The sequence below is a fragment of the Artibeus jamaicensis genome, unplaced genomic scaffold (genome assembly GCF_021234435.1).
Source record: "Artibeus jamaicensis isolate MK-2021 breed Jamaican fruit bat unplaced genomic scaffold, CSHL_Jam_final contig_1132, whole genome shotgun sequence".
NCBI lineage: Eukaryota > Metazoa > Chordata > Mammalia > Chiroptera > Phyllostomidae > Artibeus > Artibeus jamaicensis.
The window spans coordinates 5,324,509-5,343,232 of record NW_026521221.1 but is presented as its reverse complement, the minus strand read 5'-3'; positions in this window follow the sequence as shown (position 1 = coordinate 5,343,232).

Sequence of the window (18,724 nt, the reverse complement as noted above, 5' to 3'; positions counted from 1 at the left end):
GCTAATCACTCCTTGGTAGTATACAAAGATAGCCCTCTTCTTGTTTATAGCTGCATAGTATTCCACTGGGAGGATGTTCCATAGTTTATTTCAATCATTTCCAATCTTCAGCTCTTATAACAACAACAAAAAAATACAATAAACAATTCTGCAATGTATAATCATGTATAAGTTTTTTTGGCACTTTCACACATAAATTTCTAGAGGCTGAATTACTAGGTCAAAGGGTAAATGCACATATAATATTACTAGATATGTCAAATTCCCAGCCATCTGGTTTCTACCATTTTGCACTCCTACTAGCGATGTACATGCCTATTTCTCCATGGTCTCACCAACAAAATATGTCATCAATCTTCCAGATATTTGTTAATTGATAGGTGAAAAATTGTATCTCAGTGAAGCTTTCATATGTATTTCTTTTTTTTTTAATATTAAATTTTATTTAGTTACTTTTCAAGTACATTTTTTTAATCATTTCTCCATCCCCCCCTCCCCCCTCCTCTTCCCCCCCAGTCCTCTCTCTGTGTCTTCTACTTGTTCCTCAAAGATTTTTTTTATCTTTAGAGGGGAAGGGAAGGAGAGAGGGTGTTTCAGTTTAAAGCTAGGTTTTCGTTATTATAAGTAAGGTCGAGCATCTGCTCATACGCTTAAAGGTCATTTTTCAATTTTTTTCTATGAACTATCTTCACATGTTTCCAGCCCAGTTTTTCATAGGTGCATTGGTCTTGGTTTTCTGTTTTCAGAAGCTCTTTTATATTATTCTACGAGCTCTTTGTGATTGATGTAAGTTGCAAATATTTCTTTTCAGTTTTAATAACCTTTTTAAACATATATTTTGACATCCACAGACAAAAATTCTACAGCATAGAAGAATTAAAGAAGCTCCCCCAAAAGGCTACATGTTTTACAGATAACAAAGTATAGATGTACCAAGTAGTTAATTATAAGATGTAAAGCTGCCCTGGCTGGTGTAGCTCAGTGGATTGAGTGTAGGCCTGCAAACCAAAGGGTTGCTGACTCGATTCCCAGTCAGGGCACATGCCTGGGTTGCAGGCCAGGTCCCAGTGGGGGACACACGCGAGGCAACCATCCATTGATACTTCTCTCCCCCTCTCCTTCCCTTCCCCTCTAAAGATAAATGAATAAAATCTTTTAAAATAGAAGAAATACAAACTTAAAAAAAAGACCTAAAACACCTAACTCTGGTCCTCTGTGTGAAATTTGGGATAGCAGCACATTTACATTCAGTGACCCAGACTTCAGACTTGCCTGGGTTACCCGAAATATTTCCCCTCAATGCTTGGTGTCTTTGCTTTCTATTTCAGCAAAACACCTAGAAGATCACCTGTTTCCATGTCTATCAAGTTCATTTACTCAACAAACATTTCTAGATTTCTTTTATTTGGAGTTTGGAGGTTAGGCAAGGTCTCTCTGAGAAGATGACATTTAAACTGAGACCTAAAAGGAGGAGCCGGCCACTGTGAAGGTGTAGGGAACAGATTTCTGGACAAAGGGAACATTAAGTGCTAAGTCAATCAGAAAGAAAAAGCTTGAAATGCTTGAGCGACGGCAGGAACAGGAGCCCAGGTGGAGCCTCATGAATGAAGGGACAAGTGCATCGTGGGTTTGATGCTGGGGCCAGACCGCAGAGGCCCTGCCAGGGTGGGGCTGGGAATGCGGGTTTTAACTGGCTTCTACTCCTGCCTCTGGATGAGTTCAGTTTTCTCTGTTTGTTTGCTTCCCCTGTGAGTTCACTATTTTCACTTTCTCCTCTTCAGCTTTTCCAGTGTTAGCACTCTCTCTCCCATCATCTACTGCCCATTCGCTACCAGGGCCTCTGGATTGGAGCACTGCTCTCTTTCTCCTGGGACCACACAGTTCTTCTTCCTGGAGGAGAAAAGCAGGCGAGTGCTACCTGTTAGCATGTGCAAGCGCTTCATCTAGCACAGTTACACAAGAGACAGTTTGTTTTCTACACAGACGGGCAGGGCATGTTCATACATGCTAATGCACACACCTGCTCTTTGCCCAATACAAATCAATTATAATCTCATACATTTGCAAGTGGCTTCTTGTGCAAAGATTATCCAGGTACTTTATAAGTTTCTTGTAGGAGTGTTGTTTATCTTTTTCACTCTCTGTAAATTTTTAGAACATTATCATATACTCAATAAACATCAATTAACTAACTTTCCTTGCAGTTCAGCTATTAAAAGTCTTGTTTTAGTAGGCAATAACAACAGTTAGTGAAGCCATACTATGCAAAACAAACATGTTCCACTTGTTATCACCCATCAGTCCCTCTTCCCTCTTGCCCCCACATGCTAATAATAAACGAGTCTCTCCCTACACTTTCCTAATGTAGAATCTGGAAAGGGCAATGAAGAGCTAAATAAGTAATTCTAGAACAAATTATACAGCCTGCAGAAGTACAAGAGACCTAAGACAGGATTTCAGATGCTGACTCTTTTTTAATAGGATGCTTGTTTAATTTGGGATATTAAATATTTATTCTGCTTGAGAAATGTATGCCCTAATGACATTTTATCTTTGGCTACAAATGATATTTCTATTCTTGCTGATGACTACATCTAACTTAGTAATTTAATTTTCATTTCAGCAGACACTTCTTCTCACATACAGTGGAAGTATTTTAAAAGCACCCTAAAGTATAGATGTCTTATTTAGATCCAATTAATATTTAATGAGTGCTTTAATTTCATCAAAGTACTAGATGCCTGGTACTTTCACAAACACTATTAAACTTTCTCCTAGAGTAACTTTGTATTTTTCAGTAAACTTGTATTAAGCATTTACAAGTGCCAGCACCATGCCAAATGTTGGAGATATGTATCAGTTAGCTAGACTTGCACATGTTGTGGTAACAAACAACCCCACATCACAGTGATTTAAAACAAAGTTGATTTTGAACCCTGTGTATTGCGTGCCATGATCTGGCTGGGTATCTGTCCGCCATCTTCATCAGCCTCACTCTGGGTTCTGGGCTGACAAAGCAGTCACTACCTGTACATTGCCAGTCAGCCAAGGGAACAGCCAGAGTCTGCAGAGTCTCCCACTGGCACTGGCAACTAACTTCTTATGTACAGGACTGACACAAATCTCAGTCACACACAACTCACAGGCAGAACTAGTCAGGTGACTTCAGGGGTCAGGAAGTGCAATCCTACCACAGGCCCAGAAGCAGAGACCTAGAAGTAGTCGGTGACCAGCAAAGAATGGACAATTAAAATGACATGGTTCTTGCCTCTGCTGGAGCCATCAATCCAACTGGGGAGGCAGACACTTAAACAGAAATTTTTAAATACTGTATGCAAAGGTGCCAAAATTGAAGCCTGCAAAAGTGGCCATGGGAACACAGAGGGAGAGTGGCAACTCCAAGATGGGAGGTATGGAAGGCGGCAGAGGCTACCTAGTGAAGGTAACTGTTAAGTGAATAGTGAGTGAAACAGGTAGGTTCTAGCAAGTGAAGGGGCCAGGAGAGGAGTTAGCCCTCCAGGCAGCTGGAGCCAAGGCAGAGGCAGGAGAGTCAGTGTGTGTGAAACAAAAAGCAGGCTGGTGATGCTGCTGGGGGTGCAGTGCTAGGCAAGGACAGAGACGAGACTGGAGATGCCGGCAGAAGCCAAGTCATATGCTGGGGAATCTGAGCCTTAGCCCAGGAGACAGGGAGCTGTTGAAGGATTTTATTGTCATTGTGTCATCTCTTGGGATGTACAGTCCAGTGTTTCCCTCTTAAATTCTTTGAAAATAAAAGACGAAGAAAGTACTTAGAGAAATATTATAAAATCCATCCAAATTAAATCAAAACTAAGAGATGGAAAGTTAGCATAAAGAGAGAGTGCCTTTTGCCCTGACTGGCTGGCTGAGTTGGTTGGAGTATCCTCCCATACACCGAAAGGGGATGGGTTTGCTCCCCACCAGGGCACAGACCTGGGCTGCAGTTTCAGTCTCTGATTGGGGCACATATGGGAGGCAACCAATAGATGTTTCTCTTTCACATTGAGGTTTCTCTCTCTCTCCCTACTTTTTCTTTCTCTAAAATCAATAAACATATCCTCAGGTGAGAATTTTTTAAAAAGAAAGAATGCCTCTTAAGCCTTAGCTAATTGGAGTCTCTACTAACCCATGTAAAGATATTTGGGAGTGGAGGGGATGGAGAGGTGTTGTTCAGTCTTGAAAGCCAGAAAGTGATATCCACAGAGTCAAACACAGACTCTGCCCATCCAGCTCTGTCTAGAGGCAAGAACGAATTCTCAAATGGACTTTGGGAATCTGGATTCTCAATGCCAACTTCAATCCAGTTATGAAACAGCTGCCTCAGATGTTGTCAGAGCCTGATGCTGTTAAACAAAATCGTTGCTTAAACAATGCCATTTAGTCTGTCAGTGCTGACTAAGTGAACTTCTCCCAAGGATTTCTCTTCCAACATTACATAAACCTGTGAAGTTTTCCACCAAGCAGGAATACTCATGTCCCTGTTACAGTTTCCTCATTACAAGCAGATTTTCTGACAAACCTAGTTTTGAGCCTGAAAGATCTAGGTTTGTGGTAGAACCACAAAGATAATGTCACTATGTGAAATCTAATAAGAAGAATCCCATTACTTTCCTGATGAACAGACACACTACATTACCCAGTGGATATGGGTCTAACTCATCTATGAATGTATTTTTGTTTAAGTTTTTAAATATAAAATATTTCAAATATACAAAAGTACAAACATCATATAAGAGCTATCCACATATCACCAGACTTTATCATTTCAATTCTTTTCTGTATGACTGCATTCATTTTTAGTTTCTATATTACAGTGGTTCTCAACCCTGACTACACATTAAAATCTCTTGGAAAATGTAATAAAAATAAATAAGTTAATTAATTAAAATTACAATTAAAAAAACAACTATCCCTGCAATCTACCCCAAGTCAAGTCAACCCCAGTGGTCAACTTTGCTAAATGCTACAATTGCCCTTAAAATTAATGTATATTTTCTAATTTGTGGATATAGGCTTTTATAAACATTAATTAGATCTACTACACTAATTGTATTAGTCAAAATTCCTTTGTGCTTACTTGTTTTTTATCTTTCTGCTTTAACAATTTCTGAACCAGGTATGTGATGAAACGCCCTACTGTGTGTGGTTGCTGATTTAGCAGTATCTGCTTGGAGTTCTTCGGTTTGGGCTTTATATACTTTCACACAGAGTTAGAATATCTTCTCTAAACATTCTTGCTTTTTAGTCTAATAATCTTCACTTATCATGTTTTGTTTTAAAATCTGCCTTATTTGGTAGTAAGGGGGCTACCCCAGCTTTCTTTGTGTTGCTGTTTCCATGGTGTCTCTTCACCAGCATTTTAGCTTCAACTCTTTGTGACATTCCACTAGGTATTTTGAAACAAGCACATATCTAGATTATAAGGTTGTACATTTTTAAAATGTAGTCTGAGCCTGTATATTTGAACTGGGAAATTTAGCCCATTTACGTTTGTCATTATTGTGGACATATTTAGCTGGATCTATTTTTTATAATTTTATTTTGTGCTTTCTATTTATCCTTCTTTTTCACTGATTTTTTTTCTTAAATTTTGTTGAATTTATCATATTTTCTATTTCTTGTATTGCTTTCTTCTGATCTTGAAGTTATATATTTTATTACTATAATTTGAGGATTACCCTTAAAATTCTGCATGCTTGGTTAATAAAAAAAATCTAAATTTAACCAATATTTCTAACTCTCTCATGTAATAGACGAACATTAGAACTTTTTAAATTTAGTAAGTTCCCTACAATCTTACATGTTATTTTCTTCTACTTTAAAATTACATCCTCACAACAGTGATTATTTTTGTTGGTGCTGTTATTGTTTATATCTTTGCTTATCAACTTATCAGCATGTTTCCTATCATTTACTGTGAATTTTGAATCCCTAAACCATGTAGGCAATATACATTTGAATATCAAGTCCATGCAAGGCATAGGTCTGTTGGTGTCATATTCTTAGGTCAGACTTTTTTTTCCCCCACTGAGAGCCATATAAAGAGAGAGAGTTCTCCTTTTCAAAAAGTCCTTGGGCACTGTGTAGACTTTTTTCTCTTATCTCCTTTCACGGAGAGTGTGACCTCAGACTCTGGATGTCTTGGCTGTTAAAGACACCTTAGATTCACCCACCACATCATGCAAATTCTAGCTCTTGATTTCACATACTGTGGTTCTTAAGGCCCAAGACCCTGGGGACAGGAGCTCGAACCCCCACACCAAGGACGCCAGTGTCAGTTTGCAAGCTCACTGATCTGGCTTTCAGTTCCCTCTTCATTGGTGGGATCTAGGGTGTTCCCTTTTTTTCTTGTAGGTTCAGCTTTAAATTTCAAAGAATTTTAAAACATTTTATTTAGATTTTCTCAGAATTTATAGTGGGAGAGTTTCAGTTTCTCCTAGTTCTTTTTTTTTTTTTACCAGAAGCCACTAATTTTCTATGTAGTTGTGTGTATGTTTATATTTATATATATATAATTTATTTGTATATGTTTTCTATATACCTTTATATATTTTCTATGGATTCAATATTTATACACACATGTACATATGTGTTTAGATATAAAAACATAAAATGACAGGTATACAACATATATACACAACTACAACAATTGCACATAAACTCCCAAAATTGTATATGATCAAACTTCTATGAGAAATTCTTTATTATGACTTACTAATATAGAATTTCTCATAGTGGTTTCTGCTTCTCTGACTCTCCGCTAATACACATTTTTTTTTTTACTAGGAATGGTTTGTTTGGCTGCTTGTAAATGTGCTGCAGGACTTGGAGAAAGGAAATGCTGAAGTCAGGGCTTTAAATTCCCAGCTTAAGATCTGCATTAGGGGCTTAAAATGTATGACTTTCTTATAGTAACCTTTATCTCCTACAGCCTTAGAGCCAAGATTTTCGAAACCACACTCAATGTCTGCTCTTACAGGTGGCTAAGTTACAGTGCAAGCTGACTTTCCTACTTTACAGAGTTTCCCTTGTTAAAGTTAGAGCATTAACTGGCAGATTGGGGACCTGAGTATTAGAATGGAGATTTGTGGCCAAATTCCAATGAACTGGGCAACTTGAACCGCTAAACTCTACTAAACCTCTTTTGCCAAATAGAAGCAGCCCTTCCTCTCTTGTCTAAGGAGGTTAGTCTCCTTTTGCTTGAAGAACCTGTAATTAACTCCCCTGAAATGTTTTACCTTGCAAGAAATTGCTGATCTTTCTTAGAACATAGTCCCACTGTCTTTACTGCTCCTATAACCAGACTCAAGCCCCAGCAGACCCAAGAGGGGAAGCTACAAAGTGTGACTTACAGGGAGATACAGTAAAAACTAAAGGAATTAAGTGACTTTACCAGTCTATATCAAAAGAAATCCAAATAAAACCAATTCTCAGACTTGAGCTAGTTTATATACCCAGAATGCCTTAAATAAAGAAAGGTCCCCTACATGCAAAAAAAATTTTTATATTGTCTATCTTCCTTCTAACTGTCCCCAAAGGCACCTATGGCCATTATCAAGGTGACAATGCATTGGGCAAGAAAAAATAACAAGACTTTTCAGGGATTATTGGCTATTCACTAATTCCCAGAGATCGAAAGCATCACTGTCTGTACTAGTCAGAGTAGGATTTTGTGACAATTGGGTGATGAACGAAGTTTTGGCTCAAGTCTGTTTCCTAACAGTCACAGTGGGTACCCTAATGGCCAACAAAATCATTCTTGTATGCCAGTGAGATTTTGTGGTTGTTCATTTTGCAACATTACTGTGGCAACAGATAACTTATGTAATTGATTTTTAAAAATTTAAGGGAGGTTAAATTCAAAGGGCCTGATTTTTACATGTGATAACTGGTAGTGGGTCTATTTACAGATAGTAAGACTAAAGGATAAGAGAAAGACAATTTACTTGTTCAAGGTCACAAAGGATAATATTAGAAGTTGTCCAGCTATTCTATGTTGTGATGACATGTAAAAACAAGGTTGTAATCACATTGCAAAGAAATTTTCATGCCCCATTTAACTAATAGACAACTGCAAATTAGGTGGTAGGAAAGTAAAATGATGTTCTAACTTTCTTTACATTTTATTATCTTTTAGCAATCATTGTTAATTGTTACCTATTGCTCTCTCTACTTCTCTGCCTAATCTCCCACTACTAATTTATAGTAAAACATGCCCCAGACTGTAGTCACCTTTTCCTTTAAGACCAAGTAGTGGGGTCCAAGCTCAGCTGTGTGCAAAAGAAGCAAGGGGCCAGCAACAAGGTGTGATACTCAATAGCACAGGAAAATCAACTTGTCCTAACAGAACACTGCCACAGGATTTCCTAAGTAGCTCCTTTGTACCTTTCATCATCCCTTGGGTTCTTATATTAAAAGGTGCTGGTAAAATTCAAATATTCCTTGAGAAGCATAACATAAAATGCAAGTGTGAAAGATTTTTTGTTCGTGGAGGAGGCTGAGAGGAAGGGAAATGGTATGGAGGAGAAAGGCCAAGTCTAGTGAGGTCAATAGAAGTGAAGCCCAAGCAGGTAAGCAACCCCTCTGCCCGCAGTCAGGTGATCTTCAAGAAGTGACTCGGGAGAGATAGTGGAAGTTCGGAGCAGGTTTATCTACTTCTTTGTTTGAAGGAGGCAAGTGGCTCCTTTCTGGGAATAAGAGAAGGATATGATGATTTTCAAGGAGTCAAGAACAAAAGTGATGAAACATTAAAAATAATTCATAAATTGGGGATTAGAAGAACTGGAGCTGCGCTCCAACTTGACCACAAATTAGCTGTATGACCTTTGACAGTCACTTCACCTCTTCAGCTTCACTCCTCATCCTCCAAGTGAGCATCCTCAGACCTCTCCTGCTGTCACATCGTGAAATGTTCCCTGGGAGAGCTTCTGGGTCTAGACAAGAAACACAACAGAATATTTGTTTTCAATCCCAGCAAGTCCCAATGCCTAACTGCAGTTTGTGAGTAGGAGTGTCATGCGTGGCTGTCAGAACAACCGCATCTAGTGCTAACAGACCCCCATTCCTTATCACTGAGGCTCGTGTGCACACGACTTGTGGGTCTTTGCCATCACTGGCATTGGCAGCCCTTGTTGACTTAACGGCACTGTTTCCAGAGAAGATAACTGCAGAGCCCTCTTTGTTGTGACATTCAAGGTGGCAGGTGGTTGTGGTTTCAGAATGGGTCTTCGTACTTAACCTCTTGCTTACTCAAACCTCTCTTCAAATCATATCAGTCTCCTGGATATTGATGCCCTAAATCTCACTATCAGTTGTAAGACCTGCCACCTCATACCACACCAAAAATATTGTTCCTAATTTCCTTGCTCTCAGGCTTTAGAGTTTAATTACCAGAGCCCCACAGCTGCACCCTTTAGCTGCTGTGCAGTTTTCAAAGGTCTTTATAAATTCTTTACAAACGCTGATTAGTTCTATCAATAGACCAACAAGGAAATTTCTATAGAAACCAGTTTTTCCATGTAACAAAAGTGACATATAGAGCCCAAGAACTGACCTTTAGTACATCACAAGTTGACTTGAGACTAGATCATAAGGCACCAAAGTGACACAATACTCTCTCTGATGTCTCTAAGGCTCTCACATTTGCAAATCCCTGATCCATTAAAAATTTCCCTGACTCTGTTTTCACAGCTAAGCATATAAAGTCTGTAATTCTGTCAGACAGATGTGGACCAAGCCAGTCTCATCCTATGATCATTTCATATTAGTGAGTATGTATTAGGCTTTGTTTAGCATTCTCTTACTTATGAGAAACATACACCTCTTTGCCCCACTATGGTAATGACAAAGATAATCACAATTAGTCTACAGCATCTCTCATGCTTCAGCAAGAAGAAAAGACTCCTCTCAGCTAATATGTTAACATATAGAAAGTATCAGATGCCTCCATATCTTACTAGCACAGCTTGTGACTTCAGAGTGAGAATGAAAGTCTTCCAAACTGTCCTACTTAGAATATCCATCTTAACTCATCCTGTTTCTGGTAGAAACTGAAATGGTTTCTCAGGAAGCCTTTGCCTCTACTCCAGTGAAATTTCCCTTGGGCAACTCCTGACCTTTATTTGAGAGTTCATTTATCAAAGAAACCCACAGCTAACCAACACTCCCCTGACTTTGGTGGAAATGGCTGGAGTGGGTCAACGAAAGGAAGGGAAATTACCTACATCTTTGCAAAGAGCATGTTCTCTTGAGTTAGAGTATAGCCTTGCACACCACTTTAGGCTCAAATGTATCCTAGCAGGTATTTGGATAGTGGATTTGTCCAATTCCTATGGATTAACTTGCATTTCCCTCACAGATCCAGGAGGAGTGAATAATGAAATCTGCCTGGAAATTATCAAAGGAGCCCGGTCCCTCTAATCAACAGGCTTCCTGGTTTGATTCAGGCATATATGTATAGTAGGAGACTTTCTCCCCCTATGCATTCCCTTGGTAAACAGACAAGTTGTTTCAGAATAGTCTCAAGGTTAGGTCTATCATCTCCTTTCATTGTCATTGCCAATGCCCTAATTCAGGCCTTTGTCACATCTCACATGGATTCTTGCCAGTGTCCCACTTGGACATTGGCTTCTAGTCTTACCCTCTTTAATCCATTCTCTGCACTGTCACCAGAGTTTTCTTTCTAAAATAAATGATCATGGGAACCCTTCATAATAAGGTCTAACCTCCATACCCTGGTATTCAAGGTCCCCCCAAACACAGCCATGACCTGGATTTCCTATCTGACCAACCATTTCTAATCTCATGTCTCTTTTTCTCATGTCTAAGGGGATAACTTTAGTCATTTATTGACCCATCAATTCTGAGTAAGAATGTAAACTCAGCAGCTTGAAAAACAATAATTTATTCTCAGGCTCCTAGCTAAAAATTGGCCCAGGCTGGAAGGGCACCAGCTACAAGGACAGTAGCTACCATCCCTTCTTTGTGAAAGAGAATAGAAGCTCCCAGAAAAGTGAGCAGGAACACATGATACCTCTTAAGGCCTAGATAGCTAAGAATGCACATACTGTCATATTTGCCCATATTTCTTTGGCCAAAGCAAGTTGCAAGGCCAAGTTCAACATGAGTGGGATAGGGAAGTATATTCTACATATAGTAAGGGAAACTGCAGTAATGTATGGCAAAAGGTATTGATGAAAAGAAAGGTAAAAAGATGGGAACAAATAGCTATTGCTGTATAATAAATTATCCTTAAAATAGCAAATATTCATTATCTCACAGCTTCTGTGAGTCAGGAATCCAGGAGCAGCTTAGCTGGGTGATGGTGGCTCAGTGTTCCTCATGGGGTCTCAATTAAACTGTCAGTCAGAGTTGTGGTTATCTGAGGCTTGATGGCTAAAGAATTGTTACAGAACAGACCTGGGGTGCGTGGTGAGTGATATACTATTACCGAATGGACCCACCCTTGTGCTCTGGGGGTCCCCTACCCTGTACTAGGTTCTCCTTGCCTGCTACTAGGGAAAGACATCTCTCAATGCCAGAGATTGGTGAAAAGGAAAGGGATTATTTATCTAAAGAGTTATACAAACTTAGTAGTAATAACTTAATGTCTTCATTGAGATCCCAAAGTCCTTTAGAATACCCACAAACATATAGTCCTTCCTTTCCCCTCTGCCTAGTCCAGGATACCGTATCTGACAAAAAGAAATAGAAGTCTGTGGTTCTTCTCTGCCTGAGCCACGTGGTCCCAAAAAGATGCCACATGGCTGCTGCACCTAGGTTAAAATCCCACACCAATCTTCCTCTGCAGCACCATTTTTGACTCCTACCACACTTGGCCACAGCTGCCAGCATTCCCATATTTGTCCAGCTTTACTGGGCTGCCATAATAAGTCCAGGCAAGTGTGGCCCTGTTGTATGGAGCAAATCATCTCCAAGCTTTTACACAGGCTCTGTAACCAGGGGAAGTTGCCTCCCAGTTACATCATGAGTTGAAGTCATTCCCATCCGCCTAGCTCAAAGCATGGTCATACCTGTTTAACAAATCTATGAAACCGGTTAAAGGTTATAGATATGTTAAATGACCATTCTACAGGTTATCGCAAAACTGTTGCTATACAGAAAAACTCTCAATGGCCTTGCTCCAGGTGTCCCATCCCCCAGTTCAGACTTGTTGGAGTGAGGACATCCTATACATATATTTTTCCCTAATATTTCCTGGACACCCAGTTCTGGGCCCCATTACAAACCCCTATTTGGGCACCCCTCCCCGGCTACGCCCTGTTACAGAATGAGCTTCCAAGCTCACTCCCTTGGTCGTTGGCAGATACATTCTCCACATGGATGTCTCCAAAACCTGCCTCTCTGCAGACCTTGGCTGCCAGCTTTCCCCAGAGTGAGTGGTCCAAAAAGAAGAAAAACAGAACCCAAGACAGAGACACTAAATTTTATAACTTTATCTCAGAAGTGATGGACTATCACACCTTTCGTATTCTACTTATCGCACAGACTAACCCTTCTTCATTGTTGGAGGGGCTTTGCAAGGATTGGAAACCAGGAGGCAGGGACCCCTGCGGGCCATCTTGGAAGCTGGCCGTGAGGCTTCCTTTAAAATACTGTATTTCGTTATCCCCAGAAACTGGCAAACTGTTTCCACAGTTCAGGGTCAAAACTATTTTAGTGAATTCAGCCATATCGGTTGCCCAGAATTCTTTGTCGAATCATGTTAATTGTTATACCAAAAATAGTAGCTATACATATAAATGGTTTTTGAACTTTAGGCTTTTGTTTTACATGTTTGTCTTCCTGTCCATTTGTTGTCTGCACTCTGGCACGTACCCATTTCCACTTACTCTCCACCCCCTCTCCCGTCACTCTTTCCATTAAACCCAAACATTATTCTGTGTGTCCCCTATGGTACTTTGTGCACACATTGGTTAAAAGCCCCTAACTCACCATAGAGTGTGTATTCTTCTCAGTCTCCTCAACTAGACTGTGAGAATTCCGGGGCCCAATAGTTGGTATAACAGCATCTCAATAAATTTCGAAAGAAAGCATGAGAGGGAAGACAGGAGAAGCAGAACACAGGGTCCCATCCTGACAGGTTTCCAAACACTGGTTTTCTACCATCAGCTGGTTAATTTCTTTCAGTGTGCCAGTCAGTGCTAGATGCTTTCATACTTGTCATCTCATTAAATCCTTGTAATAATCTAGTAAGTAAGAATTGTTTTGAGAAGGTTTGGCTTACAAGGTCAGAGAAATTAAATAATTTTTCAAGGAAATGGTAAAACCAGAATTACCTTCTCGCCTTGTGCATTAGAAAGCCATCCTTTCCACACGATTCCAATCAGCTTCTACAGAGCCCATTGCTTCTGTGGTGCTGAACAGTGTGTCAGTTACTTTCTAGAACTAGCTCTTGCACTTAGTAATCTTCCGGTGTCAGGCCCTTAAAGTCGTTAATTAGGGTATTCTATAACCAATAGCTCTCTCTTCACTTGTGCCTTCATTAAGGTTCAGGAACCCACAGCCAGGTAAAGCCTCAAAGCTCTCCCTCTTGTCTAAGAGGGAGAGTCGTGTGTGAAAGAAAACTGGAGAAACCCAGAGCCCTGCAGGCAGGAAGAACCCAGCAGCAAAGTCAGCTCCCTAAATACACTCACACAAAGAGGGGAAAGGCCTGTATCCAGGCATCCCACCGCAGATGTCCGCCCCTGGAGTCAGGCAGAGAGCCCTGTGGGCTTTGACATTAAAGGTCCCGTCTCCCAGGAAGTTGTGCGAATCAAATGCAGGGTGTTAAAGACAGCATTAACATACAGGGTCCAGCAGAAGTAACTCCTGCTGGACTGTGGTTGGTAGGGTAATAATATGGGTGTGATAATTTATAGTTTTAATTTGCACATTTCACCTAAAATGTCATATGGTGTGCTTGAGTGTCATATTGTTATGTTATAGTGTTGCATGCTTATGGTTGTGTAATAAAAGATATTGTAACAAGAAAGGGGTGTTATTTGTGCCGGACCCTGTACTTTTGAAAACCATTATTTATGTTAATTTTTTTCCAGCCAGCTAATGGGCATATATCTATATACAAATATAAATACAAATAAATACACATATAATATATAAATATATATGGCACAGATATGTCTTTTCTTTCTTTTTTCTTCTGCTGGCTCTCTCCTCCACACTTCTTACCCACATGGTGTTGAAACCTAAAAGGTATATTTTTCTCCGTGTTCAATGCACACTTGTACATATACTAAAAAGGGGTCATTACTGATTTAACAATAATGGAAATCACATTACACAAGCTTCATGCATTTCTCAATCAACAGTATGTCATAGAGATTTCCGCACGTCAAGTGGTGTAACATAGCTGTAAATTATTCTTTTGAAAATTGCACAATATGTGTTGACAAGATTGGTTCATTTTTTACCTATTCTCCATATTTTTAAATCTGTTCTTCTTTGATTGGCACTTACTTGTATCTAGCCTTCCTCCTCCTCCTCCTCCTCCTACTCCCCGCTTCTTCTTCTAGCACCACAAACGAGACCTCGATAAGATCTACCGGTAGAGCTCCAAGTTTTGGTGTTTTATTTCTGTGAGATACATGCCCAGGAAAGGGACTGCTGGCTCAAAGGCAATATGTATTTTGGCTCTTAGAAATTGTTTCCAGTCTGATGGGACTAATGAGAGAGCTATTGTTACTTAAGCTCATTTCCCAGACTACAAGTAACAGTGAGCATTTCTTCAGGTATTTGTTACCACTGTCATTTTTCCCTAGTGAATTCTTTTTCCAACATCACTGGCTTTCTTTGTATTGAATGGCTTGTCTTTTATTAACTTATAAGAGCTCTTCAAGTACCATAGGCAAAATTTTGTTTTTTTCTGCATTGGAGCTATAGTTTTCCATATTTTTCATTTGTTTCTTGACATTTTTTATGATGTCTATTGATTTCTCTGTTATCTTTGTATACATATGTATATATTTATATATTCTTCTATAGCGTGGTTTTTCTGTCTTGTTAAGAAAGTGTCCTCTAGCCTAGATTATTCATGAACTTTCCTAGTTTTTATTGTGTTTTGTTGTATTATTGTTTGCATCTTTATTCTCTCTGAAATATATCTGATTTTTGAGCATGGTGTAAAACGGCGTCTGATTTTACTTTCACCCAGATGGAGGAACAGCACCACCTGTTTAAAAATCCATCATTTCCTCACTGAATCACCTTTGAAGTGTATTAAATCCTTACAGATGCTCCCATTGTTTTTCAGTTTCTTTATTCTGCTTTGCTGGTCTCGTTCTCTATTCACATGATGACATTATATTTATTATGATTAGAAATTGTTCTGATATCTGGTAAAGCAAATCCAACTCAAAAAAAGGGCCCCTTCCTTTTGTTTTTTTTATCCTCACCCAAGGACATGTTAAAAGATTTTAGGGAGGGAGAAAGGGAGGAAGAGAGAGAAGGAGAGAAACATCAATGTGAGAGAAAAACACTGATTGGTTGCCTCTCGCATGTACCCTGACTGGGAACTGAACCCACAGCCTAGGCCTGTGCCCTGACCAGGAATCAAACCCGCAGCCTTTCAGTTTATGAGACGATGCTCCAACCAACTGAGTCACACTGGCCAGGGCCTCCTGCCTTTTTTATTCATGTTTTTCTAGCTATTCTTGGACATTTCTTCTTCTACATGATGCTTAAGATTATTTTATCCAATTCCAAGGGGAAAATTTATTGAGATTCTCATTAAAGTTTAATTAAAATTTTACATTAGTTTTAGGAAGGTTTATTTATAATTCTAAGACTTTCTTTTCAAGAATAAAGCACGTCTTCATAAATCTTTTATGATTGTTATTGCTGCTGAGAATGAACTGTTTTCTCTATTTTCATTTTGGGTGCTTTATGGTAATATGGAGGAAAGCTAATGACTCGTATGCATTTATCTTATAGATAGCTACCTACATAATTCTTTCATTAATTCTAGTATTTTTTTACTAGACATTCTGATTCCCAAGTATACAATTGCTGATCAAGCAAAAGAGGTTATTTTTCTTCTTTTTTGAAGTTTATACAAATAATTTTAATTTTTAAAAACATCATTGCATAATGATGTTTTTAAATTATAAGCCAGAAACATAAGGTAATATTAAGTAATAATATTGATGACAGGCAATCTCATCTAGTTCCTAATTTTAACAGGAATGGTTTTAACAAGGTTGTGTAATTTGGGAAAAGAATTTTGTCACTGTCTAAGAGCTCGTTTCCCCAATACTCCGCACTTGCTGAGACTTGCCCAGGGATTTTCCATGAAATAGCATGTTTCCACTTTCCTGTAGCTCCGCACTGCAGGGTGACTCAAAAGACAAGGCGCTCAGAGGGAGTCCTGGGATTGGTGGGGCTCCTTCTCCCCTCCCTGGAGGAGCGGCTGCTTCTTGGAGCATCACACTGTAAGCAAACCTGTGTGAGGGCGGAGGTCAGGGCACAGGAAGCCATCTGTGCACTAGTGAGGAACTCTCCACCTGCCACCACGTTGCCAGGTTCTCCCCTCCTGCCATTTACTTTCTTTCAAAATCTAGTTTGCCCCAATCCAAACCTCTCCTTCCACAAGTCTGGGCACACGAAGCCACTCCAGCCCACTACAGGCTTTCCCTTCCATACCCCGAAGGACTCTCGATGTCCCACTCCCTTCTCCGAGTCAGAGGCACCCAGTGTAGGATTCACAGGCCCCATTACTTACTACCGTCCACTGATAAGTCCCTGCAGTAACATTTTACTACAAATACACGAGTGAGAATCTGGTTACCCAGGCACAGCAAAGGAGGGTCGTTAACCATCATTAATGAATTAAATATTTAGGGCAAGCTTTCTCTATTGACATTCGGGGCTGGATAACTCTTTGTTGTGGAGGACTGTCCTGTGCAAATATAGCAGCATACCTGGCCTCATTAAATGCTAGTAGCGCTCCATTTCCAGTTGTGACAACCAAAACGTCTCCAAAGTTTACCTTAGGTCCCCTAATGGGGATAGGAATGGGGTGCCAAATCGTCTCAGTCCAATCCAGAATCGCTGCCCTGGGCTCTATGCCCTGGAGCACACTACCCATAGTTGACGTGTAGGAAACAGCTCATTTGCAAATCATTGCCTGTAAATTGACACATCTGCCCTTGTCATTTCCAATTTGGAACCTGTTTGAAACTACTGCTTCTTCCCTCTGTTCACAGAGTTTCAATACATATGGCTTTCTTCTTCTGCCTGGCAGTCACCCAGGCCTCTTGCTGAAGGGTGCTGGCTCAGAGATCCTGTAAGATAATTTTGTGTGTTCCACAGTGAGGTCAGTTCACACCAGTGTTACCAATTTTTAGTTTCAAGAGTGAAATAATTTTATTTAGCTTGCTGGTATATCACTCAGCATGAAGATGCATGTACTTTGGTTCTTACTGATGATGGAGATAAAATACGTGCAGCTTTCAGAACTGCAATTTTCCAAAGGAAATTAGCTCTCCCCTGAGCAGCCTGACACTGCAGTTTGGCTGATGACATCCCAGTAAACAACCTACAAACAAACTCTTGACTCTAGAAAAAGCAGGAGCTATTTATAGGTAAGAAGTTATTTTCAAGTGGGTGGATCAAAGGGAAAAAACAAGTAGAAAGAAGTCATCAAGGAAATTCCCATTCACCCAGTACCTTGAAGTGAGGAACTGTAGGGCCATTGACCAAAATGGAAAATCTGCATCACAGTTACTAATGGAGAAATGGTGTCTCGGTGAGTTTTCAGCCTGTTGAAAATGTCAGCTCATTTTGTTTGACACAATTGCAGATTAATTAAACACATAAAACCTGAAGGCATGTCCTTAGCACTAAGGAAACAAAGGGATTTCAACCAGGATCTTGGAAACATCTGAGGAAAGAGTGAATAAAGGCAATATATAAAGTGGGTTGCTCTAACCAAGTTGCTAAAATTGTTAACATTGTGAAGGCTGAGGCATGAGGAAAATCCCCATTCTTATTCTAAATAGCTGGGGAACTTAATTTTTTAAATGTTCCAGTCCTGCATCATTGCCCGGATTTGCATCTGGACCTCCAGATATGTCTCTAATTACCCCCTGGAAGACTCACATATACATCCACCTGACACCTATGTTCCCAACCACTGGACGTGACCTGACTTCCTGACCCCCATCTTCCGGACCACCTGGCATTCATCATTCTGACCACTCGTCTGTCATCTGATAGATAACCATCCTGGACAATACCCAGGGCTAAGAATGAAGCACATGATTCTCAAGAATGTACTTTTCAATATGAGTACTTTTAACTTTTCTCTCTTCTTTGAAACACTCCTTGGTTTCTACCCAGCTGTGCTCCCAGTTTGCAAACTCTAAGGCCCTTGAATAAATCTCTACCATTTGTTTCTAGCAAAGCCTCCAGACTCATTTTGAGTTGCTTTCTCACATCAGTCAGATGAGGTGTATCCTAGCAACAAGGATGCTGGTAAAAGGCTATCTGTTGGGAACCTGAGGTTCTTGCTCTAAGGCTGTGTGAGATAGGTCTCCATGTGCATGTGAATGTAAAGGGCCTCGGCATGCTGAAATGCTGCAATGTCACTGCTGCTCTCTTTTTTTGCTAAAGAAAATCAGAATACTTTGAATTATCCTTGGAGGAAGTCCAGTTCGGGACAGGAGACTGGGCTGCAAACAACTCTGAG